General features: G+C 45.0%; 1 protein-coding gene across 1 annotated transcript in view; it reads left to right on the top strand.

Annotated features, from left to right (window-relative positions):
* The window catches only part of ADAMTS2 (ADAM metallopeptidase with thrombospondin type 1 motif 2), a 1744160-nt gene that overhangs the window by 1193492 nt on the left and 524488 nt on the right, over positions 1-26180 (top strand). The gene's annotated exons all lie outside the window — the stretch shown is intronic.

Raw genomic sequence — 26180 nt, 5'->3', positions numbered from 1 at the left:
GTTTCTGCAGGGGTTTTTTTCTCCTAGTTTCGCCCTACTCTTTTGTGATCTAAGAGAAACGGGTCTCGCTGGTGTTCCTGAAATACTCTCCTGCTTAATCTGTTTACCCTTCCTGGTCACAATTTTTACTTGAATGACTGTATGGAGAGTGGAGCCTCCGCAAAAGAGGGTACTTTTGCCCCCCTACCCACCAGATACTCATTTAGGGCGAGGGCTGCACATATAGTTTCAAATAAATTGATTACCCATTCTATTATCCCCCAGTGAATCTCCCCCCCCCCCCGGTAGCACATGTACTTTTTTAAGTATTGGCACCGTTTAGTCTTTCAGTCAGTTAAAACTGTTTCTTGCAAGACCTAAAAATGAAGCCCGTGAAACACAACATCTATCAAAGTGTAAAATGTCAGTGGTTATGGAAGTACAAATAGTGTTATTGTTAAAGGGGCTACCTTGCACCCACCCGAAGAGGAGCTCTTCATTGTGAATTACAAGGTAGTAAAATAACCTAGAGCTCACTACATTTCTGAAAATTACTTATTATTTAGAATTTGGGGAAGGAACACTTCTTTGTGACACCATGGCCTTCTTTTTCCAGGGGTCCTGAATTGCAGAATACCACTTCGCGAATCTCCCCTTCTTCATTCTTTAAGCCTTGTATTAGGACCATGTAAGGGAAGATTCTTGAATGCCCAACATTAATGTGCATGAGAAAGCACCCAATCCCCTATGCCACTTTGTCTGTAGAGCTAATACCTTTGATCTACATGAGAATGCACAGGAAGCAGGAATAGAAGATGTTCAGCTGCTGTCCTTGGAGGCTTTGGTTGGTTTATGGTAAGGGAGAGACGACCCCTTGCTGTCTGTACCAAGGATTTGCCTCATCTGGGAAGGTGCCTGTTACTTCCATGTCCTCCTGTGAATGCTATCCATATGATGTGTTGGCCATATCTCTTACAAGGAATAACATCGTTTGCATTAAATTCCTATTCAGAACTATTTGTATTTTTTAAATTGCTGTACTAGTGGCAGGTCTTTTCCGTAGCAGTCTATCTGAGCAAGTGCTCGGAGCATAACATAGGTAGGCAGGGTTAAATGAATTCAAGATCTGTTTTCTAAATTGAGACATGCTTTGAGCAATGTTCTGCAGATTTAAATAGTTGGCTTCTTACACTTGGCTGAAGACTCCAGCCCAGCTGTTCATACAATGGCACAAGACGTATTTTGTTGCAAAACCGAACAATGAACAATGTGACACTTTTTTAAGTAGCATATTCTAAGGAGTTTATTATAAAGGTTGATGTCCACATTATCAAGCAGAACACATGTATAAAATGTTATTTAAAGGGCACTGAAGTCTAATTTTGAAAAGCTTATTTGCAAGATTTAAATAATGCCAGTGTACTTTTCCATGACATTACATTGTGACACAATACATATGTTTTGTAACTAATAGTACATGTTGGATGCTATGTGCATGAGAAAGGTTCATTATTTGTGTCTGCATGAGGTGTACCATGTTTGTGATGTTACAGAGTCTTCTATGTCATGTCATTTTGAACCAGCTCTGTCAGCATGTCTGTGGGATAAAATGTAAACAAAATATGTTGACAATGTATTACCTACTGGAGTTTTGGAAAGTACCTTTATTTAGTATATATGTTAGGTGAATGATCTGCACTTATAATACAAACTCAAGTACATTATTCTGTTCAAGCCATCCAGTCATGTCACATTGCCATCATACCTGTAGGGTGCTACATGTCTCTCCAGGCCCACTGAATTAAATGTTGTTTCGGTAATATGAACAAGGGGTGATTATGCCAGATCTGACTTTTGTGGAGCCAAACCTGTTTAACAGAAAGAAAAGTTACGCTTAACCATAGAAAAAGTCATGCATTTTGTGTTTAACGACTGTGTGTTGCTAAATCTTCTGTCTCTATTCTGAAAGATAATACTTGTGTTCTATGTATAGTAAATTAAAAACATGATCACCTATGTTCGAAATCCCTCCTGTCTTTTAGAAAAAGAACTAAAGTCAGACACTGGCAAATAAAACTTTGCAATGCTTCTCAAACATCAAACTTAGAAACAAATTAAATACTAGAGCATCCTGGCTGGAAAATTGGATAGGGGCAAATGAGCTACAATGGTGGCATTCCCGAGAAGGATAGTCATCTAAAGATCTAAGAACAGAAAAATGTTGAGGCGCATGAATGCCAAACAAGAGCATTATTCCTTTCTGTGATGGGATCATCAAAATAAATGTTGGCACTAGGAAAAATGTAATTAAATTCAGTGTTCTTATAGTGGTACCTTCTAAGTACATAAATATTGCGACTAAGAATCATTGTCGCAGATGCATACACCAGTCTATGAAACACACAAACGGTGATGGAAGGAATGCTTGCAATGTGTCTAACCACTGGCGAACCCTCGGGGTAGCATCCAAACTCATCTTTCTTTTACTCACCACCAGTTTGGACCCAGCCATATGCAAAGCAATCTTGACCCTGCTCCTTATATGAACAATCCAGCCTGCTCTGCCAGGCCAGGTCCTCCCTGAATCGGAAACAAGCGTCTTGGGGTGATGATACCCCAAAACTGGTCCCAGGATGTTTGGTTTTGGTCCAGGGAGGACCTGGCTTGGCAATTCGGCTGGACTGTTCCCATGAGGAGCAGGGTCAAGACTGATTTGCATATGGCTGGGTCCAAACTAAGCATGGGCGGAAAATCCGTTACGCTGGCGGATTTTGCGAATTTTCGGTAAATTCGCGATCCGCGAACTTCCGCGAATTTGCAAATCCGCGAGCGGCGGATTCCGGGGGCAAAAGTTCAAGCCTTGCTGGCCTGTTGTAACTATTTTACGATGGCGCCGGCAAGCTGCCAGCGCCATCCTAAAATAGTTACTAAATTAGCTTCAACAGGAAGCTCTAATAGATAAAATAAAGCAGGTGCTCGAGCACCTGCTTTATTTGATCTATTAGAGCTTCCTGTTGAAGCTAATTTAGTAACTATTTTAGGATGGCGCTGGCAGCTTGCCGGCGCCATCGTAAAATAGTTACAACAGGCCAGGAAGGTGTGGCGTCTTCTTGAAAAAATATGAAGGGCAGGGTTCATTCTGGCACGATGGTCCTGGCACAAAAATTAAACCTCAACCGGAGGCACTTACAGATATCAATTAAGCATGTGCCCTAGTTGAAGCTTAAATTCAGTGACTCATTCATCAGCCCAAAAACAATCGTGAGCGTTGTCAAGGCTGGGCAGATGTGCCTTCTTCCCAAATATACCATCGAAAATCAGCTGTGATGCTGGACAGAGGCCTTTGCATCCTTGACTTTCACGAGCGCAATCCTCGTGCTGTTCCTGTGGCCAGGAGCTTCTGTATCTTCATCTGCTGCTCTGATCGGTCTCTGACCTTTTATACACACAAGAGGCATGTGCACTCGCATGGAAGCCCCGTCTGTTTGGCCCCGCCCACACACTCGCGGTGTGCACCGTCTTCCCGCCATTTACCCACTATGATGGACAGCTCACTCAAGGGACCCCTGCGCCCTTCGGCGCGATTGCATAGGAACACACACCTGGTCGCTGTAGACAACTCTCTGGCACTTTAGGCAGCTGTAGAGTAGTAAAAGCACTATACATCTACCCAACGAGGTAGCACTTACTGATTATCCAGTAGAAAGTACTCCAGTTGAGTAGAGGTATGGCACAAAACGGTGGCGTCTTCTTGAATAAATATGAAGGGCAGGGTTCATTCTGGCACGATGGTCCTGGCACAAAAATTAAACCTCAACCGGAGGCACTTACAGATATCAATTAAGCATGTGCCCTAGATGAAGCTTAAATTCAGTGACTCATTCATCAGCCCAAAAACAATCGTGAGCGTTGTCATTCAAGGCTGGGCAGATGTGCCTTCTTCCCAAATATACCATCGAAAATCAGCTGTGATGCTGGACAGAGGCCTTTGCATCCTTGACTTTCACGAGCGCAATCCTCGTGCTGTTCCTGTGGCCAGGAGCTTCTGTATCTTCATCTGCTGCTCTGAACGGTCTCTGACCTTTTATACACACAAGAGGCATGTGTACTCGCATGGAAGCCCCGCCCCAAATCCGCGGATCCGCAAATCCGCAAAATCCGCGGATTTTGCGGATCCACGATCCGTAAATACACAAATCCGCGAATCGTGGATCCGCAAAATCCGCTTATGCTTAGTCCAAACTGAGGTAAAATGTTTTCTGTCTGTACTTATCTGAAAAATCAGTAAAAATGGAAAACAGGGAGCCTCAGTCATAATTTATAACAGATTCTAGATGGAAGGGTCGGGGTGAACTATCAGGGTTGTACAAATGTCCCAGTCACAGGCTGTAGAGTTGGAATTGTTACGGACTTTACATGATGCTGCTGCTTTATTAGAGAGAAATAACAGGATCATACAGTGTGCAAGTTACTACACAATATCAAATATTAAAGATTCTGTTTCTCAAGACCTGGCTGTTCGAATAAGCCTCCGGGACCTGCAAGACTCTGGATACCATATCAGGTGATTAGCTGCGCTTTATAAATCTTGATTGATTGATTGAATATATATTGTACAATGCCCCCATGCATGCAGTGAAACAGCAACCATAGGAGAAAGTATGCTTTGGTGCCACAGAAACAAACATCAATAAATCTCCTCAACTTAAATCAAAATAAAATATTTTTCCACAATATTAGATCTAAATATATTTTGAATATGCATCCTCTTTCAATGAAACATCACTTTGACAATTTCTGAAAACACTTGCATTCCACCATTAAATAAAAGCTCCATTGAATGTCTGCTGGTGAGGTGAGTGACAGCAGGTTATTACTTCAGACACTTCAGAAGCTCCTTGTTTTCTTACAATGATCTCCTGTAGTATTTTGCAGGCACTACACTTGGGTGTCTGCAGGATCTCAAAGATGTATCTGCATGAGCTCAGTTGGGTGCCAACATGATCTCAATTAAATGCCTGCATGAACTGTGAAGTGCCTGCTCGTGCTGTAATGTGCCCGCACAAATTGATTTGAATGCCTTCATGATCTCAGTGAATTTCCTACATGAGCTCTATGGAGCGCCTGCATGGGCTCAGTAGAGTGCTGTGAGGACCTCCAAGGACTGAGCACTTCAATCAATCAATCAATCAGGTGTTTGTTAAGAACGACTACTCACCCGTAAGGGTCTGAAGGCGCTGGGGGGAGGGGGGGTTGCAGGTTACAGTCCATCAAGGAGGGGATCTGTCAGGTTTTGAGGTTTTTTTGCGAAGATGGGGTGTGATGCTGTCCGTCTGAGGTGGAGCGGAAGGTCGTTCCAGGCTTTGGCCGCGAGGAAGGAGAAGGAGCGGCCTCCAGATCTGGTCTTTCTGGTGGGGGGACCACGGAGTAGGAGAGCTGGGCTGATCGTAGGGTCCTTTGGGGTGTGTGGAATTTGAGTCGGCTGTTCAGGTATGCTGGTCCAGTGTCGTGGAGGGCCTTGTGAGCGTAGGTGAGCATCTTGAAGCTGACTCTAGCTTTGATGGGGAGCCAGTGGAGTATGCGCAGGTACTGGGAGATGTGGCAGTGTCTTGGCAGGTTGAGGGCCAGTCTTGCAGCAGCGTTTTGGATGTTCTGTACCTTGCGGGTGAGGTTTTTGTTTATTCCGGCAAAGAATGTGTTGCCATAGTCGAGTCTGTTGGTGACCAGGACATGAGTGAAGGTCTTTCTGTGTTCGAGGGGATCCATTTGAAGGTCTTACATAGGAGGCGGAGGGTGTAGGAGCAGGAGGATGAGACAGAGTTGATCTGGCAGTCCATTTTGAGCTCTGAGTCCAGGATGATTCCCAGGTTGCGTTCATGGTCCGTGGAGGTTGGCGGGCTTCCGAGGGTGGTGAGCCACCAGGTGTTGTTCCAGGCATCGGGATTTGGGCCCATGATGAGTACTTCCGTTTTGTTGGTGTTTAGTTGTAGTGAGCTGTTTTTCATCCATTTGGCGGCGGCTATCATGCCTTCTCGAAAGTTGTGCCTGGCGGTATTGGGTTCGTTGGATAGGGAGAGGATGAGTTAGGTGTCGTTTGCGTATGACACAATGTTGAGTCCATAGGTTCTAACGATGGGGGCGAGCAGAGCCATGTAGACATTGAAGAGCTTAGAGCTGAGGGAGGACCCCAGGGGGGACTCCGCAGGTGGTTGGTGTGGGGTCTGAGAGGAAAGTGCGGAGTCTGACCTGCTGCGTTCTGCCGGAGAGGAAGGAGCGGATCCCGTCGAGCGCTTTGTCTTGGATCCCTGCATCATGGAGTCTGCAGTGAGAGACTGTTGAACGCTGTTGAAAGATCAGGGAGGATGAGGGCTGCTGTTTCTCCTTTGTCCAGTAGGGTGCGGATGTCATCTGTTGTGGAGAGAAGGACAGTTTCCGTACTGTGGGTTTTTCTGAAGCCACATTGGGAGGAGTCAAGGATGTTGTGCTTTTCGATGAATGTGGCGAGTTGGCTGTTGATGGCTTTCTCAATGACTTTCTCTGGGAAGGGGAGCAGGGAGATGGGTCTGTAGTTTTTGAGGTCGGCGGGGTCCGTCGAGGGTTTTTTCAGGAGGGGGTTGATCTTGGCGTGTTTCCAGTCATCGTGGAAAGAGGTGGTTGCCAGGGAGCGGTTGATGGTGTGGTTGGTGCGATGGTGTCGGTGGCTCTGTTGAAAATGTGGTGGGGGCAGGGGTCCATGGGGGCCCCAGAGTAGATTGACTTCATCATCTTCAGTGTGTCTTTGGTGGTGAAGGCTGTCCAGTTGTCGATCGCTGGCTTCAGGCTGGTGGGGGTTGTTGGTGAGGGTTCAGTGTGTTGGTTGTCTTTGTCGAAGTTGTCCTAGATGCTCTTGATTTTGTGGTGGAATAAGGTGCTGATTTTGTCACAGCAGTCTTGTGAGGGAGGGATGTCGGTGGTCTCGTTGGTGGGTTGGGCAAACTCCTTGATGATGCTGAAGTGTTCTTTTCTGTTATGTGCATGAGTGGAGATTCTGTCTTCAAGTGCTTTTTTCCTCGTTTTTCTGATGAGTTGGTAGTGGGTGTTGGTGGTGGCTCTGAAGTTGTTGTGGGCTTCTGTGGATTTGGTGTTCCTTCAGGCCTTCTCGAGGCAGCGGCAAGTGTGTCTGGACTCTTAGAGTTCGGTGGTAAACCATCAAGCTTTCTTGGCATGTGTATTGTTATTTTTCTTGAGGGGGGCTATGGTGTTGACGCAGTCGGAGATCCATCTGTGCAGGGTTCGGCCTGCGGTGTTGGGGTCGCTGTTTTCCGCGATGGCTGGGGTGAGTTGCTGAGTGATGAGGTTAGCTGATCGTCAGTGATTCTTGTCCAGTTTCTTTTTGGGAGCAGGTGCTGGTGTCTGTGGATGTTGGGTTTTCTGAAGGTGAAGTGGACGCATCAATGGTCAGTCCATGGGAGTTCAGTGGAATGGCTGAAGTTGATGGAGTTTCCTGTTGTGAAGAGGGGGTCGAGGGTGTGTTCCGCTGAGTGCGTGGGTTCTGTCCCTATCTGGTGGAGTCCAATGTTGTGGAGTTTGTCTAGGAGGCATGTGGTGCTGGGGTCCAGTTGGTTATTGAGGTGGAAGCAGAGGTCTCCCGGTAGGGTGTAGTTGGTAGACTCGATGTCATGCGAGGAGATAATGTCCATGATGGAATTGGCGAAAAGTCTGTGGGGTCCAGGGGGTCGGTAGATGAGGGTTCCTCGGAGGGTGGAGGTAGTGCTGGCCAGTATCTTGAAGTGACGGTGTTCCATCAGGTCTGTGGACTCGTCGGGGAGTGTGCTCAGGCGGAGATTGGATTTGTGGATGATGGGGATTCCTCCTCCCGGGTGGGTGGGGCGGTCCTTCCTGGAAATATTATATACTTGGGGAATGGCGATGACGATATCCAGTCCCGAGGTGGTGTTGGTCCAGGTTTCGGTGAAGAAAGCTACGTCCGGGATGGTGCTGTCGAGGAGATCCCAGATTTTGGTGGTGTGTTTGTGGAGGGATCGGACGTTGAGGAGGATGCATTGCAGGGTCTTCGGTTATGTTCCTGCGGGTGGGTTGCACTCGGTCCGTGGTCTTGGCGGTGCGGCAGGTGTGCTGCTGAAGGGTCCGTGGGTGTCAGCTGGTGATGCTAGCTTGCAGTTGTTGTTGCGGCCTGGGTTGAGAGCGTGGAGTGCCGCTGGGTCATAGCGTTGGCACTGCGGAGGTCCAGGGTTCCTTGCACTGGTCGCGGATTAAGTAGGGGTCGGGAAGGGCTGGACAACTGGGAGGCAGAAGTGGGGATGGGTGCTGGATTGGGCCGGTCGCGCTGGGGAGGAGGGGCTGTGGGGGCAGCATCGGTGAGGAAAGGTAAAAGGAGGAAATAAGGACTAAAGGAAAAGGGGAAATAAGCAGAAATATAGCAGAAAAGAGCAGAGATGCAGAAAAGTGCAGAAAGATGAAAAATAAAAGAGGGTAGAAAAACGAGTGAAAGAGTGGAGCGAGAGGAAGGAGACAAAGGTCCACTAGTCCACCAGGAATGAGGCACAGGGAAACCTGCGGGTGGAGGAGGGCCTCGATCACCAGCATTCGAGAGTGCAGGGGCATGCCTCACTTAATGGTGTAGCTGCGAGGGTGGGGGAGAAATTTCACTGACAATGAGTCAGTGGCATTCAATGAATAATAAATACTTTCAGTTCAGCTGATTTATCATACACTGCATTAAGTTAATATATTTAATAGATATTTAAGTTAATAGAGGAGGTATCACCATCATTTTAAAAGGTCACTTGAGGTGACGTATAGAGACGGGTATCATATCAGACTGTGAAAATATGGCATTTTCAATCTCTTTTGCCTCAACCCTCACTCTCACAGGAATCATGGTCTACCGTCCCCTGGCCCTTATGTACAGTTTATAATATCACTAATAGACATCGCTGCCAGATTGGAAAGTACGGCTCCCAACCTGACTGTATTAGGTGATCTGAACCAACATTTAGAAAATCCTCTCAAGGCGGAGCCAGCAGACCGCACATATAACCTATTGGCTATTCAGTTATTACAAAAAGTGTCTAGTTCCTCACATGAAAAGGGCCACGTTCTTGACCCAGCCTTTTCAAATGACATACAGCTCTGCACAGGAAACTCAACCCGATACCATGGTCAGATCATTTTTTAATACCAATTAAATGGAATACCCCATATCAGATGGCAGGGAAACAAACCTGCTAAAACTGGGCGCGTCCCTGGGCAAAACTCTCGCCAGAGGTCTGGTCCGAGGCTCTGGTAAACGTCAAACCAGCGGAAGAGATTAATACCACTATAGCGTCAGATAACTTCAATTCAATTCAATCCAAAATAGCTTTATTAGACAGCATGTGTCATAAAAGCATCGAATAGCATATATACAATAAAATAGAATCTGTACAATAAAAAGAGAAAAACATCATGTAATACAGAGGGTTATTTAAAAGTCTCATAAGATATAATTAATAGCAGCATATTTGGTTAAAACAACATTAAAAAAGTATGATAAAAGAGAATTCATTCTGTGGCACTATGCACATATAGGGGACAAGTGAGTTGTAGTGAGCAGTGTGCAACAATGTGTATGATGCTAGTGCTATCTATATCATAATTAATATTTTGAGAGTTACATTGCAGACCAATATAGTATCTAGTTTAAACACATGTAATAAATTGTGTATCTACATTAGGGTCACACCTTGTATGGCTCTATTTCTGATTAGCTAGGCTCGGCCTAAGAACTTGGCCACTCCACATGAAATTAGGACAATGGGTTCGGATTTTAGAATGCGCAGAGCAGACCGTAAGTCACGGGTGCCCATGTCGCTACATATTGGTTTTATCTACTTGCTCCTAGCTGTAACATATGCAGGGCAAGCAAAGAGGACATGGCAATTCACTCGACCAACCCTCCGCAGCACGGACAGTGCTATGTCATGTTCTCAGCTGTATGCCACTTTGCCATGAGGGTGTTAACAGGGAGCATGCAGAACCTAAACTGAATGTACAGGGTCCTATCTCGTGGGACCTGGATCACATCTAGGTAAGGCTCCAGACATCTGACTTGCTTAAACAAGAGAAACTCTTCTATCAATCTACCCAACATTGGCTTGCATAATTCTTGCCTGTCAAACCTGTCCCAATAGTATCTCTTAAATTCCGCTTTACACGGCAGAGTCTGGGTATCCCATGAATCTTTAAGGCCAAGTTGCATCATTGTTTTCTTCACATATGATAGCTTCTTGACCCTATGGTTCACATCCAGATTCATTACCTCCATTAGGGCTAAGACGTAGTTGGTAAGCTCTTCGGTATGCCGTAGGCGAGGCCAGAAGAGTAGCGGTGGTAGCCTGGCTATAGCTCCAAACGGACGCCTACCCTAGTCGTACAGTAATGGTGTTAAAGGGGTGTTTCATCGGAGCGTCACCAAATCCCTCGGAAATTTGTGCTCTGACTTACTTATTTCGTTCACATTTTCGAAACCCCATAGCTCGGCTCCATACAGAGCAGAGCTAACTGCTTTTGCGTCATAGACTGCGAGCGCAGGGTCAACAGACCTACTATATGGGGAGCGATGTTCCTTGCTTATTGCCCCAGTCACGCGTCTATGGTTCAATAGCACTTGGGCTATACGGGCCTTCAAGGCATTTTATCCAAAAGCCGTATGCCCAAATATTCAAAATTCCCAACTCTCTCAAGGGGGGTGCCATTTAGTAAGAAATTGTTCCTGAAGGATTTAGGAGGGTTAAAAGCCATAAGCATTGTATTTGTAGTATTAATAAGTAAGCCCTGAGCATCACAGAAGGATTGATACCTATTCAACAATTTTTGCAGCCCAACTGGAGTCTTTGCCACCAACAGAGTATCGTCGGCTAACAGGAGTGTTGGCACTTTGACACCCAGTAAGATAGGCGCCTCAGCAGAGTCCTCCTGGAGAAACTTCACCACCCCATTCACATACAAGGAGAACAGGGTGGGAGCCATCACGCAACCCTGGCGCACTCCCTTGGCAACAGGAATCTGCTCCGTTAGCTGCCCTTGGACACCCCATCTCACTTGAGCATAAGTTCCTTCATGGAGACGTATTAATAAATTATGAATTAATGGTGGGATGCCGTCAGATAACTACAATCGATGGATCAGAGCCTCGTTGGATGCTACGATCCCTTATAAATGGATTCAAGAAAAGCAGAAAGAAAAACAGACACCATGTTATTCACCTAAATTGAGAGAACTTAAACAAAAATGCAAGCAGCTAGAGAGAGCCCGGAGGAAAGACGATAATGCTGGAAAAAAACCAGATATACAGAGAGGCTATTAAACTGTAACAATCGGAAATAAAAATAATGCAAGCCCAATTTTTTGAGGAAAAATAACAGCAGCAGCAATGCGCCCAGTGAAATATTCCAAATCACAAAAACACTTACTAGGTGCCCGGTGCCAGATCTGCCCTCCGTTTCTGCACAGACAAGATGCGATGAACTAGCAGAATTTTTAAATCCTTTTCTTTAGATATTTACCATTCATTCCCTCAAAATATAAGTACAGATAAGCAGATCAGGATATAAATCCCCGAGTGGCACTACTCCACGTTTGGAAGACTTTCCAACTTTGGATCGGGCCACATTATCACAGCTCTTTGCGCAGGTCAAATCGGGTTCCCCTTTAGACCCGGCTCCCCTTCATAAACTTTGCAAAGTAGAAGGAACTATTCTTGCAGCCCTGCTGGCGGTATTACACTCTTCGTTTTCTAGAGGCCAGGTACCTCTGACATGCAAATATGCTATGATAAAAGCTCTCTTGAAAAAGTCCAACCTTGACCTAGAGATATGGAGTAACTATCTCCCGGTCTCCCTGCTTCCCGGGAACAGCAAAATACTTGATAAATATGTAAATAACATCCTCTCAGAACAACTAGAAAATGACTCCCTTCTGCATACGACTCAGATAGACTTCCGACCTAACCATGGGACAGAGACAGCCTTGCTAGCAGTAGTGGAAGAATCTATGAAAATCCTTGATCAGGGAGAGACAGTGGCAGTTATCCTACTTGACCTGAGCTTCGCATTTGATACGGTCAATTACAACATCTTATTTGACATGCTCAGAATAGTGGGAATCTCAGACAAGATCTTGAAATTAATTAAATATTTCCTGAAAGACAGAGTATTCCAGGTGTTTGAGGGGAATTACACCTCCAAATGTCTGCCACTAGTGTGTGGAGTCCCCCAGGGCTCATTATTGAGCCTCACCCTTTTTAATACTTATCTCAAACCCCTGGCCGAATTAGTACTACCTTATGGTATTATCACATATGAAGATGATACGCAATTAGTAGTAGCATTAAAGCATCCAAAGAACACACCAATTAATCTTTAATTCTGTTTATGATTTTTGTCAACCATCCCTGCGCTTCAACAGAACCAATGGGAATAAACTGGCCTATATGTCTTAGTCTATCACCAACCTCCAAAGGTCAGATAAAAAGCTTAGGCGCGTGGCTAGATAAATCTCTTAATCTTAATAGCCAAGCAATTAAGTTAGCTGCATCCTGCTTTGGCATTATTAGAATGCTGCGGAAAATCCTCCCACTACTCCCGGTGCCGGCACACAGAGTCATTGTACAATCATTGGTGCTCTCGCGATTAGATTATGGGAATGTCCTCTACCTAGGCACCACAGAGCCTCTATAGTGAAATTACAGGTGGTACAGAACTCTACATCCAGGTTGCTGTATCACAACCCCTATCGGCAATCCATCGAGCCGGTTCTAAAAAAACTTCACTGGTGCCAATACAAGAACAGATTACGTTCAAAGATTTGTGCACAGCATATAAAACACTTTGGGGGATAGGTCCTAAGATAAATCACTCTCTACCACCCAACAAGATTTCTCCGGTCAGCTAATCAGTTTTTGGCAATGATACCAAAAAATTAAGAGGGTACGATCAAGCGGTTGCATGTTCTCTTACAAAGCGGCTAAATTATGGAATACTCTTCCTGTTCAGCTGCTTGCAACTATTCACCATCTCTCTTTCTGTAGGCAGCTGCAGACTTGGCTCTTTCAGAGTCTGCCTTAATCAGGTCACCTTCTTTGTGCTTTGTGCTCTGCTTATCACGGATAGCGTGGGGATGCCTAAGGGTAGCCAGTTGCTCTATAAATATTATTAATAATAATAATAATGTTCTTCATCGCATTTCAGAATGCCAAACTGCTGACATCTGTACTGATAATATGTAGAGAGGAGACATAGTTGTACGTTTTGCCCAGGTTTTAATTTGTCTTAAATAGTGGTTGTGGTTAGAATGCAATGAACATGAATGAGGGAATTCTGAAAAGAATACATGAACAGCATAAGAAACCAGGAAGGTGTTTATTTATTTACTTAATGCGATTTTATATAGCGCGAACATTACCCAAAGGTGTCAGAGGGTTTTTACAAAAGAACCAGTTGCGATACATAAGGACTTAGGGTTACATGCATTACATAAAGATACAAACAGAATAAAATTGCAAATGTACAAGTTATAAAGTCACAAAGGGAAGAGATATTCAAGGAAGGGATACGAATGGATATCCTCTAAGAGTCACATAGAAATGGTAGATAGTACAAAGGTCTACTGCATATACTAGTAATTAGAGTTATCTCTATATACATAAGGAAGGGATACGAATGGATATACTCTAAGAGTCACATAGGAATGGTAGAAAGTACAAAGGTCTACTGCATATACTAGTGATTAGAGTTATCTCTATATACATAAGGAAGGGATACAAATGGATATACTCTAAGAGTCACATAGGAATGGTAGAGAGTACAAAGGTCTACTGCATATACTAGTGATTAGAGTTATCTCTATATACATATATATATACAAATAGTAGATTTTCTCCGGTCAAGACCCAAAAAACCAAGAGAGCAGAGTTCCATTAAGTGGGGTCGGAGGGGAGACGCAGTCACAACAACCAAGGGAGGGTGAGAGGGATACAAGGGTATGGAGAAAAGGCAAATCAGAAAAAGGAAGAAACATTTAAGGATCTTAAAGGGGGAAACGAGGGAAAAAGGGAAAGGACAAGGGAATGGACAAGATGGCGGGACAGGGGCCAGAGAAAAGCGGCCGAGAACAGCAGCAAAATAGTGGGCAGGGCAAAAGAAAAAACGTAAAGAAGACCATGAGAGTGACCCAGTGAGTATGAATTAGAGTGCCAGGAGAAGTCCGGGGGGGTACATAGTTCAGTGATCAAAGTCAGGAAGGGAGAGGAGGCGTGTAGGCTAGGGTCCACTGGAGTAACTTCGAAGACAGTCAGCCGGTCATGGCTCCCTCGCCCCCATACCTGGGAAAAGTTCACTGGTTGCTCGCTCCTGCCCGGCTACAGCAGCACTTTGTTTGACTACAACAGAAGTTGTTGGAGAGGGGGCATACAGGGGTTGAAGGGCTGAAAGAAGGCTGGGCTCAGCTGTCCTCACGCCTCCAGTCACGGAAGCGGGGGCTGTGTGCTTAGACTCCTGGGTGGGGGCACCTCTGCGCCCCTCGATCCGTGGCAGGACAGGCCGCTCCGATTAAAGACTGTTCTCTGGGGTGGGTGAGGGCCTCCAACCGCTACACAGTGCACCCCCATTATGCCAATGTGTTGTGTCATGTGTCGGTGTTGAAGTATCAAAACAAAGAGTGTACACAGTACAACCAAGAGAAACTACACATGGATGTAAAGTATAAAACTAGAAGTTATAGTACAGTATTTACACTGTCCGGTAATATGAGTGCTTGTTAGCGGGACTGAACTGTCACAGATTTTCAATGCTCCGAGGTTGATGAATCTTGCACCATTTAGTTAATAACGCCCAATATTCAAGTACCTAATCTCAAAGTGAATTGGTATATACACTGTGCCATCGTTTCCCCAGCTGTGGATTGCTGCCTACCAGCGATTTTAGGTGGGTCAGGAAAGTCTGAGCAATAGATAAAGTTGCCTTTAAATTCTGTGTTTATTTTCTCCCATTTGCGTGCCTCAAAGACAGAGGTCAAATGTCATAGTTGACCTTCTGACAAATTGCTTCTGATTCTTTTAACATGGGGATTCGTGTTTACTTTTCTTTCTTAGACTGCAAAGTGAGAGGAATTTGTAAGTGAACTATGTGACCATTTCGCTGGAGTACGAGGAGTGTGACATGAAAAACTGTAGGTTGACGTATTTTTTAGCAACTCACTACAAAATGGATATGCCTGTAAATAAACTGTATTTATTCAGCAGTTAGGAAAGCAAAAACGAAGCACTTATTTTGTAATACTTAAGTATGTTGGAAACAGAGATTTTAATAGGCTCAGAACAAATCAAGACACTTCACACGGTGATGCACAAAGGATTAAGATTCATATAAACCCACTTTCTGTGCAACATTGTTTATGTGTCTGTCATATGTAACCAAACCTTTGACGGTCAAGGGGCTATCTTACTCCTACATAAGGCCAAAGTCCTTTACTAGGGTTGTCAGATTTTTATTCTTATTCGCCGCTAAACCAGAAAAATTTGGAGGTAAGTAAACAATGTATTAAATAAAACGAATTTCGTACCGCGCCCTGCATTGAAAAATGCGATGCAGCGCGCGCTACGAAATTCGTTTTATTTATTAAATTGTTTACTTACCTCCAATTATCCATGTTCCGGTGTTTAGTAACCCCCACCCTGCCCCTCCTTCACCCCGCCTCTCTGCCCCACGGAACTCCCTGCACGGGCCGCAGCTGGGTTTTCATAAAGGCTTCAGGTAGGGTAGACCACAAAACAAAAGGGAGAAAGGTAAAGCAAACAAAGTGTGTCTGGTCTTTTCCAGTACTGGTTCTGGAATTAATTGTAGTGGGTCTGTGTTGGAAACCAAGTTACCCTTAGTGATGTGTCTGCTGCCCCAGAGCAATGGAGTACTAACAAAAAATAACAAACAAACAAAAAAATATAATAATTAAATCAGACCTAAGGGTATTTTACTGTCGATAGTTTAACTACCTGTCTCTCGTGCTATCACCCGATGTGAAAGTGGAAAGGAGGGGTGGGTGAAAGGGAGTGCCTTCTTCTTATCACAACTGTTCGGGTGTGCACAGATGTTTCCCAATTCCCCACCAGTTTTTAACAAAGTAGAACAATGGGACTTGCCTGCAACTACGGCCCTCCTGGACTGCAGACAGGGGCATCACTGAGTCTTCTCTCTCTCGGGGACCTGCAGGATACGTCAGCGTTGCCTCTAGGTCGTATCGCGGGTTGTTCTCCTCTCCTTTCCTCCCGTTCGCCTTCTTCAGTCACCAGCTCCGACGTTAGTCAGCAGCTACTTCTCTCCTCCTGATTCTCCGTCTCACCTTTCTGCTCCTCTCGCCCTTCTCCCTTGTCAACCTCCCATGATTCCTTTTGTGCCGAGCCTGACGTCTCCGGTCAGTCCGTTCTTCCAACTGACGCATCATCTTCTGTGCCCACGGGGAGTTCCAGGGGCGCCATTTTGGAAGTCTCAGCTGTTTGGGACGCCGTATCAGAGTGCCATATAGTTTTATCAGTAAAACTGTACGTCAGGTATGTGGGTGGGACCATCTCTGAAAGCAGAAAGAAGTTTACATTTTGTGCTCTGCTAGCGTTAGCTTAGATCATGGAATAAGCAGATTGGGGGTAGAATTGCTATAAATATATAACATTTATTTCATCAGCCTGCTGGGTAGACCTTCCCTAGCAGCCTATATCTTTTTTTACATCTTTTCATTTTAGGTAATGACTATCGGCATACAGGGTGCGCAGAGGTCATTACTACAAAAGAAAAGTAAAATGAGCCTATCAGTTTTCGAGGCATATCTCAGGGATGTTTCATTGGATAGGGAGGACTCTTCACTTTCCAATGGTATCTCTACCCAGTGGATCCCTGCTTTAAGATCACAACAGGAGAGCTATCCCCAAGTAGGCATCCATCCACTAGACACCAAGTAGTTTGAAGGCAAGGGCTTGTACTCCTCCCAAAGATTTAGTCTATCCACCCAACCTCAGCATCAGATGGGGATGATTACCCCAATATGCCCCCCCCCCGGGGGGCAGAAAGCCTACTTGACACCAGTGATGATATAATTAATACAAAATGTAGGGGTGAGGCTATCCACTATGAACATATCTGTGCCTGCACCTCAAAAAGGTCCTACTGCTCCCCTTGGGGGGCAGATTGGAGGTTTGTCCCAATCTACCTCCCCAGGAAAGCAGATATTGCACTAGACAGCACTAGACAGCATGGATAAATATAAAGAATAAGAAAAGATAAAGGGGCTAGTGCTGATCTTCATGCACAGGGATATGCCCCCAACCCAAAACAAGGCCTTACAGTCTTTTTGCTTCATCCAGAGTGGCAGATTAGGGGATTGACCCCAAGCTGCCCCCTCAAGGGGTTAAAAAAAACTAAGGACTGGGGGCTGCCCACCATGGGCATGGCCATGCCCATGCCCCACCACAAAAGGGTGTAACAGTCTTTTTGTTACCCCTGAGGGACAGATTGGATGTTTTCCCCAATCTGCCGCCATTGGAAGAGCAGAAAGCTCACTAGACAAGAAGGATAAATAGAATAAAACAAAGGGGTCGGGGGAGGCACTAGGGGGTTAAAATGAATATATAAAACTAAGGGGTGGGGCTATCCACCATGGGTATGGCCATGCTCTCACCCCAAAAAATTTGCAACTGTTTTTCTGTCCCCCTCAGAGATCAGATTGGACATTTATCTCTGGGGCAGAAAGACCATTAGACACAGGAACAAATAAGTGAGGGCAGCCCACAATGCACAAGGCCACGCACCCACCTCTAAAAAAGGCAGTCTTTCTGACCCCTGGGGTGGACTGGGAGATTTGCTCCCAATTGGTCCCACTAAAGAGCCCACACACACTAACCCCAGCAATGTTGCTGAGGGTGGGAACCAAAGGCGCGGGGCCAAAGGGGGAGCCAGCCTCCACTATCTCATGAATACACAAAAGTGGGCTTCCCCTTGAATCAATTCCTATGTGTATCTACAGAGTTCTGTAGAGATGCAATACCAGTGGGGGCATCTCCTAAAAAGTTACGGACTGGCCCACACACCGCCCTGTGTCATGCTTCATCATTGGCTGTCCTCGCCCTCTAAAAACTTGGTTTGATAGAGGGCGGGCATACACCTGGAGACAGGGATGCACTTCTAAATCTAAGTGCTGGCCATGGGGGAGTGATAAGTGATTTAAAAACCATTACATTAGTCCATGTGCTACGTTTATTCAAATGGTAACTGTATGGTGATTAAAAACTAAGTGGACGGTGGTATGGGATATTATTCTCCCTACACCGTATTAAATGCGGTCGACATGTTTCTGCTGAGGTGTCCCTGAAGGGTACGTAGCATTATTCAGGACCTAAAAAAGGGGGGGAGTCGAAGGGGGTGTATACCCTCTGTGTCCATTTAACTAGTGAAAATGGAAGGAAAATCCTGTCGCTAGGTCAGGGGAGGAGTTTATGGTTAAAAACACTATGTAAATGGATATTTCCCTCTTGGTGTAGTACCACTAAGGGTAACTCTGTAGAGAAAGGAAAACAAAAACAAAGCATACAAACCAATCCGTGTGAGTATGTAAACAAATAGTTTATAAAGATCATCCATCCTGCGCCATACCTATAGCGCGTGTGGTGGTTCCCTGGGGTGGACTGGGAGATTTGCTCCCAATTGGCCCCCCTAAAGAGCCCACTAAACACCAGGAAGGTTGCCTTTGGGGCAAAAGACAGGGGTGTGGTAGTCTGATCGTGACATGGGTCATAATTCCACTCCAGAAGGACAAGCCACTCTTTCTGCCCCCATGGGGCAGATGAGGTTTGGCCCCAATAAGCCCCTGGAGCCAGCGGAAAGCCCACTAGAGACCAGGTATTCCAAACAAACAAAAGGATTAGGTGACCTACCAAGGAATCGAGCCTTACTCCCATCTCCTAGTAAGGGCACTATATCTTTCTGCCTCCCAAGGTCAGTTAGGAGGTTTCTCCCAATTGGGGAGGTTGCCCCAAATGTGCCCTGAGGTTAGAAAGCCCTGTAAACACCAGGGATATTGCATTTGGGGAAAAGATAAGGGTACAGGGATCACATTCTGGCATTTGTGCACTACCCCCGGGGGCAGACAGGGGGGTTTATGCCCAATTTCTCTCTGGTGGGGCACAAAGTCCACAAGACACCATGGATTTTAAAATGGCTCCAAAACTAACAAAAGGATGGGATGGACTACCACTGCATCAAGCTATACCCCAAACGCAGAAGGGGCAATAGTGATTTTCTCCCCCCCCCCCCGGGGACAAATAAAAGTTTTATCTCAATTGGGAAGCTTGGCCCAAATATGCCCCCTGTGAGTGCAGAAAGCTCACTAGTCAGCAGCGATTTTGCATTTGAGGCAATAGAAAGGGGTTTGGGCGTCTCACTTTGCCTCTGGCCAATCAGTTTCCTGCCCCCTCATCCTAGGGGTGCAGAGAGGAGGTTTTGCCCTAATCTGCCCCTGGGTGTAGAATGCCCACTAGACACAAGGGATTTCAAAATGGTGACAAAACAAACAAATGGTGGGGTGGCATACCGTGGTATCTATCAATACCCACATCCTCAAATGAGCAGTAGTATCTTTCTGCCCCACTGGGGGCAGATAGAAGGCTTGTAAAGATTTGGAAATGTTAGACCTGACAGCCCTTAGGTTGGTCATCCCCCTAACTTTTTGACTATCCACCACTTGTTGCTGAAATTCATTTTTGTTGTCTTTAGGCCTCTGTGCACTTTGCCACACTAACAACCCAGGAAGGCATTGCAATGGCTATCTGGGAGCTGCGGCAGGCACAAATACGGGTGTGAATTGCCATGGCAATGTATATATTCCACCGATCTCTGATTCAAACTGGAATCAGCGCTGCCTGACTTCAAAATGGCACCTGTGACTGACATAATGCCTCGAGATAACTCCTGACCCTCTCACCAGTAAGTCCCTCTACAGTAGCCGCTGGAGGCGTCCCCTATTCCCCAACTGGTGCTCTTTTTGAGCCTTCAGCAACCCATAGCCCTTTCACACTACGGAAAACATTCCAGCTTAAAGAACCACGGAAAGATGCAGATGCACCTGAGACAGAGGACCGGCCGAATGGAACACCAGGGGCAGAATCTCTTGCCTGACCCCATGTTGGCCCCCTTGAGATTAGCCTGACTCAACTTGCCTGACTATAACATGGCAGCCTATCCTCATTACCTTTCCTATCCTGCCACCTTCGTCTTCTACACTCGCCCGTCTCTGGACTCAATGACCTTTGTTCACTTCCTGATCTTCACACTAAGCCGGCTGAGCATGAATCACATGGCCGATTCCCGGTGGAGCTGCTCCGACAACTATAGGGGAGATTGGCTCTGGCACACCGCTATGGCCGTCACCTACCCAGCCGGACTTCGGACATTTGCCTCATCAGTTTCTCCGCTGCTGTCTCCTTCCTGTGGTCTCCCAAATCTCCTTGGTACTTTTTGGGTCTTGATTTTCTTATTCGCTAGTAACTCCTGTCTTGACTACATAATCATGCTGTAACTAATGTGAAAGATTTGTAACTTGTAACATGCTGTTGTCTTATGTCAAGCGCTCTGATACCTCCGGGTCTAGCCAGCGCTATATAAAACTCAAAATAAATAAATAAAGGGCTTGTGCTAACTGCTTAAAGTATGATAAAATTTGCCAACACCTTATGGGCACATTTAATTTACTTATACGTCTGTAGTAAATTGGTGCAACGTCTACCCAGGCCCTGTAAATTAAATGCTACCAGTGGGCCTGTAGCACTTTTCTGCCACCCGCTTAAGTAGCCCTTTAAACCATGTCTCAGGCCTGCCATTGTAGCCTGTGTACAGTCTTTGAGTTGCCGGTTTTACCTGGCAAAATATACATTTTGCTAGACCTAAGCCTCCCTTTTTAATACATGTAAGGCACCCCTAAGGTAGGTACTAAACAGCCGATAGGGCAGGGTGCGCTTTATTTAAAAAGGGGTATGTGTACTTTTATGTTTTAAATGTCCTGCTAGTGACAAACTCCCATATTTGTTTTTCATTACTGTGAGACCTATCTCTCCCGTATTATAATATTGGGTTACCTTATTAAAATTAATTAATGCTAACATTTGATTGGGAACAGGGAGAAATGTCATGTTAGGTCTCAAAAGAACTGTCATTTAAGATCCTCTTTAATGGTATAGTCGGATTTTGTGTCACAATTCTGTAAATGCCACTTTTAGAAAGTTGCCATTTTCTTGCACTAACCATTTGGTGCCTCCAGCCTGTATCCTGGATCACATGACTGTGAATAGAGTATTCACCCAGACAGTGAAACAAAGAGGGACTAGGTGTTGGTGGGACAGGCCTCCCTGCCAGGATGGGAGGGGCAGAGCTGTTCTCTGTCCCACTTACATTTTAAAGGGGCTGACACTGCACACTCATAAGCATGGGCAGGGGAGGAAGGAAATGTCAAAAGTAGATGTGGAGGAAAGTCTAGAAGTTTCTCCTACTTTAAAGGGTGGCACCAGGTATACACATTTGACCCTAAAACCAACTCTTCAGTTCACTCCTGCACCTGCGGAGGACCCCCAGAAGGACTGCCTTGCACTTCATAGGACTGCCCTGCTGCTTGAGACCTGCTTTGTACCTCGGAGGACAGTCCTGCTTCTGTGAGAGGACTGCCCTGCTGCTTGAAACCTGCCTTGTACCCTCATAGGATTGCCCTTTGCTTGAAGCCTGCCTTTGTGCTTAATCAAGGGCTTCAAGAGTGATTCCAAGGACTAGTTGGATGCATCCTGTTCTGAGGTACAGGGACTCAGAAAGCTCCAACAACTTGAACCCTGCACCTGGACCCAGTCTGAAGCAAAGTCTACCCTCCAAGTGGGTTAAGAAAAACAATGGTACCCCGTTAGGCGAACCTGGGGTTATAATGCACATAAAAATACAATGGTTCAGGGGGGGCCTAACTAGGTCCAAAGTAGAAGGGGGTTATTTTTCAGTCATTAAATAACATGGGGACCAAAGTACGTAGGGCAACATGTGCAATGTTTAATCAAAAAGGTTGCAATTTTATGTTTTTCTCAGACATGTTCAGGTGCTCACATGAGTGACAGAGGTGCGTAACATGACTAAGTGAAGGTGAAAAATAGATGGAGTATCGTAAAAACAATAGAAAACCTATGACGATATATACAATGAGGGATTTTCAATGGGGGGTCAACGGCGTTTTGATCTTTGCTTAGTCAAGATCATCATCAGGACAGGGTGAGCAGTCTGAAAAATGAGAGATTTTCAATGGGGGGTCAACGGCGTTTCGATCTTTGCTTAGTCAAGATCATCATCAGGACAGGGTGAGTAGTCTGAAACTGTATCCGCTACGTTAATTTCCGCCTTGATTGGGATTGAATCGCCGTGTCCACAAGCGGGAATTAATTTCTTTCCTCCGCCGCGCAGCAGTCGCCGACGTAGCTACACAGGAAGAGGTGTGGCGCCGCGGCTAGGGCGACTGACTCCGGAATCTGGGGATCACAGTTCGATCCCTGGCACCGGAGGCAGAATAGCCCAGCACCATGTGACTCTGGGCAATAGCTTGCTTAATCTTCCCGACAGCCCCCAGCGCCTAGAGACCCTTACGGGTGATTGTGCGCTTTACAAATGCGGATTATTATTATTATCGTCATAGGTTTTTATGATACTCCATGTAATTTTCACCTTCACTTAGTCACGTTACGCACCTCTGTCACTCATGTGAGCACCATGTCTGAGAAAAATTTAAAATTGTAACCTTTTTGATTAAAAATTTAACATGGTACCCTCCAAGTGATGTTTGCCCAGTTCTGGGCTCTTGGAGGCCGTGCTAAAGGTGCCCAAACAACCAAAAACAGAAATATGGCACTTGAAAAATTTCCATCAAAAGTGGCCTGAGAACCAACAGGAGACCTTGACCTAACTGCTTGCCAATCCGCCTGAGGTACATTGCCAAATGGCATGTCTTTGCGGTAGATCCCGCTATATTCTTTTCCACAGTAGCAAATTCTGTTTAGCTCCTCCTCTTAGTTAGGGTATTTGGCCTTGTGGAGCCCTAGTCGGCTGCAGCCTGCAGCATTGTTTTGCTGGACATTTTCGACTTCCAAAAATGTGACTACATTCAAACGTAGAAATCTTCATTGTGACTTCGTCCAGCAGCTCCCTAACAACAATGCCTCCTCCTTCTCCTCCTCCTCCTCCTCAGACACCACAGGCAGCCTTTCCCTGCAGTACTTTATTTTCCTGGACATTTTCTTCAAAAATTCTTCCAATTCCGAAAGAATGCTGGGACGGAGCCCAATCCACTGGTGTCTCCGAACCAAGCTCCATAGTGGTCGGCCATAGTTTTCGACTTTGTCCCGGTCTTGCGCTACTAGATGTCCCCTGTTGGTGCTTTGATCTTTTTTTTACTAAAAACTTTAAAATGTAATAACTCCGATTCTATTTATTGGATTGAAGTCATTTAATTTATTACAGTTACCTATATGTTTCTAAATTGGTGTGGAATTTCGTTTTCTGTTTCATTTTCACTTCATTACTGTTTAAGTGCCGCAAAAGTACTTAACACATTACCTCTAAGTTCAACCTGAATGCTACCAGAGATGTAAGCACAGGTTAATTCAGTGACTTTTGTTGTTCACCCTGACAAGGATTGTGATTGTTGTTTGAGAAGGGTCTTCACCACCTCCAAACAAAAATCCAATTCCTTACAGGGAGATTGCCCCAAAGTTGCCTCTGGATGTAGAAAGCCCCTGTGGCAGCAGAGATTTTTCAGCTGGGGCAATAGAAAGGGGTGCGGGCATCACACTGTGGGATTGGGCCATACCCCAACCCTAAAGGGGCAAACAAGTATTTTGACTATCACAGGGGGGACAAAGAGGAGGTTTGTCTCCAATATCCATTTGGGGGGCAGAATGCCCACTGGATGGAAGGATTTTAAAAATAAAATAATCTGGTGGGGTCTGGCCTAATCTGACTTCAGGCCTAATCCTCACCCCTAAAGCCTCAACACTCTTCCTGCACCCCTGTTTACTAAGACATCCCCATCCCAATAGCAAACAAGAGGATATTTTGATTCTTTTGGGTATTGTTTTTACATATGGGCAAGTAGAGTGTGGCAAAAACCCAGTATATTCGTACTTGCCATTTTGAATAGCTGCATCTTTAGGGTTTGGGTAGGTCACCACCTGGGTAAACCTACCAGACATTTCTGAAAACTAAACAACGAGGAGAGCCCAGGGTGGTATGCCTCGCATGGACCCCATGACGTTTTATTACTTATAATGCTCTGCATACCTTAACATTTTCCTAAGACCACACATTTTCCATGCATTTCTGTGATGTTAACTTTGGGAATACAAAAGCATCAACAAAATTCCTACTGCCCGGCGTTCTTCCACTTGCTACGATAATAACATTACCCTTCTTGTGCCTAGTGTCCGTGACAGACAAGGCCCCAAAACATAGTGTGGAGACATCAACATTTCCTGTCAAAAAACTGACCAGATTTGGCAGTGGAGTAGTTGTGTTAACTGTGCCCAGCCTTGGCCGCCGGCTAGGGAAACCCACTAAACCCAGACATTTGTGAAAACTCTGCACCCGGAGAAGTCCAGAGTGGTGTACCCTGAGTGTTTCTTACCCCACAAAGCCCTGCGAACCTCAAACTTTGCCTAAAATCACAATTTTTCCTTGCACGTTTGTAATATAAACTTCCAGAATGTGCAGGGAACCACAACATTTAATTTGTTCCTAGAAAAATGCATGTGAGTTCAACTCAGATGATATCTGAAAGAAACAGATTAATTTACTTAGTTCTGTGATTGATGTGTTCCCACAATAAAAATTGTGAGGTCAACAAAGAAGTTATTTACAAGAGGTGCATAAAATTACTCAGTTCTGAAATAACTGCAAATCAAGAGGAACATAGGGCCATACGTACAAAGATCATATGCGATTACAATATGTGCAATTTTCAAATCACAAGGTTTGTGACCACAAAAGGGCTTTTCTTTATGTACAAAAGATCCTTTACATTTCAGAAAATAAAATGGCTTTTGTGGCCTTGTCCAAAGAGAAAATAGCAGGAAAGGGGCTTAGTTGGCTATCAATACATCAACAGTTTATGACCTCAATTACAGTCTCAAAAAATTTAGCAAATGCTTCAAAGAGTGTGATATCTGATTTGCAAAGAGAAAGGGGTCCCCTTTGAGCTCCTTCCCCTTTGTGAACCTTCATAATATTTCAGAGAGAATTGGCAGTGGTCCATGTGACAACTGCCAACTCACAGTTTTATACACTTAAAACAATAACAGACCTGGTGACTTGCTGACCCTTGCAGGCCACCATCCTATGATTGTGTCCAATCATAAAGAGTCCCCAATTGTGACCTGCTTTATTCATTAGGCAGGTCGTTCTGCCACCACCTGCAACTATGTATTTTGTGAAACGACCTATTTGTGCATCGGTAAATTCGCAAAATTAGAATTGATTCTCAAAAGTCGGTGCACAATTCTCAACCACTGTCGGTAAATTACTCTTAGTATATGAGGATGGCATATATTTATTGAGTTCCTAAGAAATATGCAAGAAGTCCACCCAGTGTTAATAACTTACCAGAAATAGAAGAGTAAGGTCAATCTGGATCCAATGAAAGAGTAATGTAGAGATGTTTTCAGTTTCCAGTGAACTACTTCTGAACTGAACACGTGTGTACAAAATATGTAAGCAAGCAAGCAGTAATATCATGATGTAATTATAAGGCAATGGATAACCATAAAAAGAACCCAACACACATTAAGAAACAAATCACACATTATATTTTGTGGGTCACGTGTTATGGCTGCACAGTACCTGCTGCTCACCTTTTGTGCGGATGAAACACCTCTAATGTGCATTCAAAGAAAACAAGCTAGATTATAAACACATTTATAGTTATTGGCAGTAAGGATGTGAACACAATGTATTATATGATCAGTGTCTTTTCAGGGAAGGTGAGAAGGTTTTTAGCGAATGCAGAAACCCCATGGACGTTTAACATTTTGGGGGTCACTAATCTTTTCGTAAATCTCTTTCATGCATTCGCATGTGTCTTTAGTGCTTTTGATTTCTTTATGTTTTTTGTCA

This window comes from Lissotriton helveticus, chromosome 7, assembly GCF_964261635.1.
Source record: "Lissotriton helveticus chromosome 7, aLisHel1.1, whole genome shotgun sequence".
NCBI classification, from domain to species: domain Eukaryota; kingdom Metazoa; phylum Chordata; class Amphibia; order Caudata; family Salamandridae; genus Lissotriton; species Lissotriton helveticus.
Note: the sequence above shows the minus strand (reverse complement) of the source record. Positions and strands in the feature narration are given on the sequence as shown.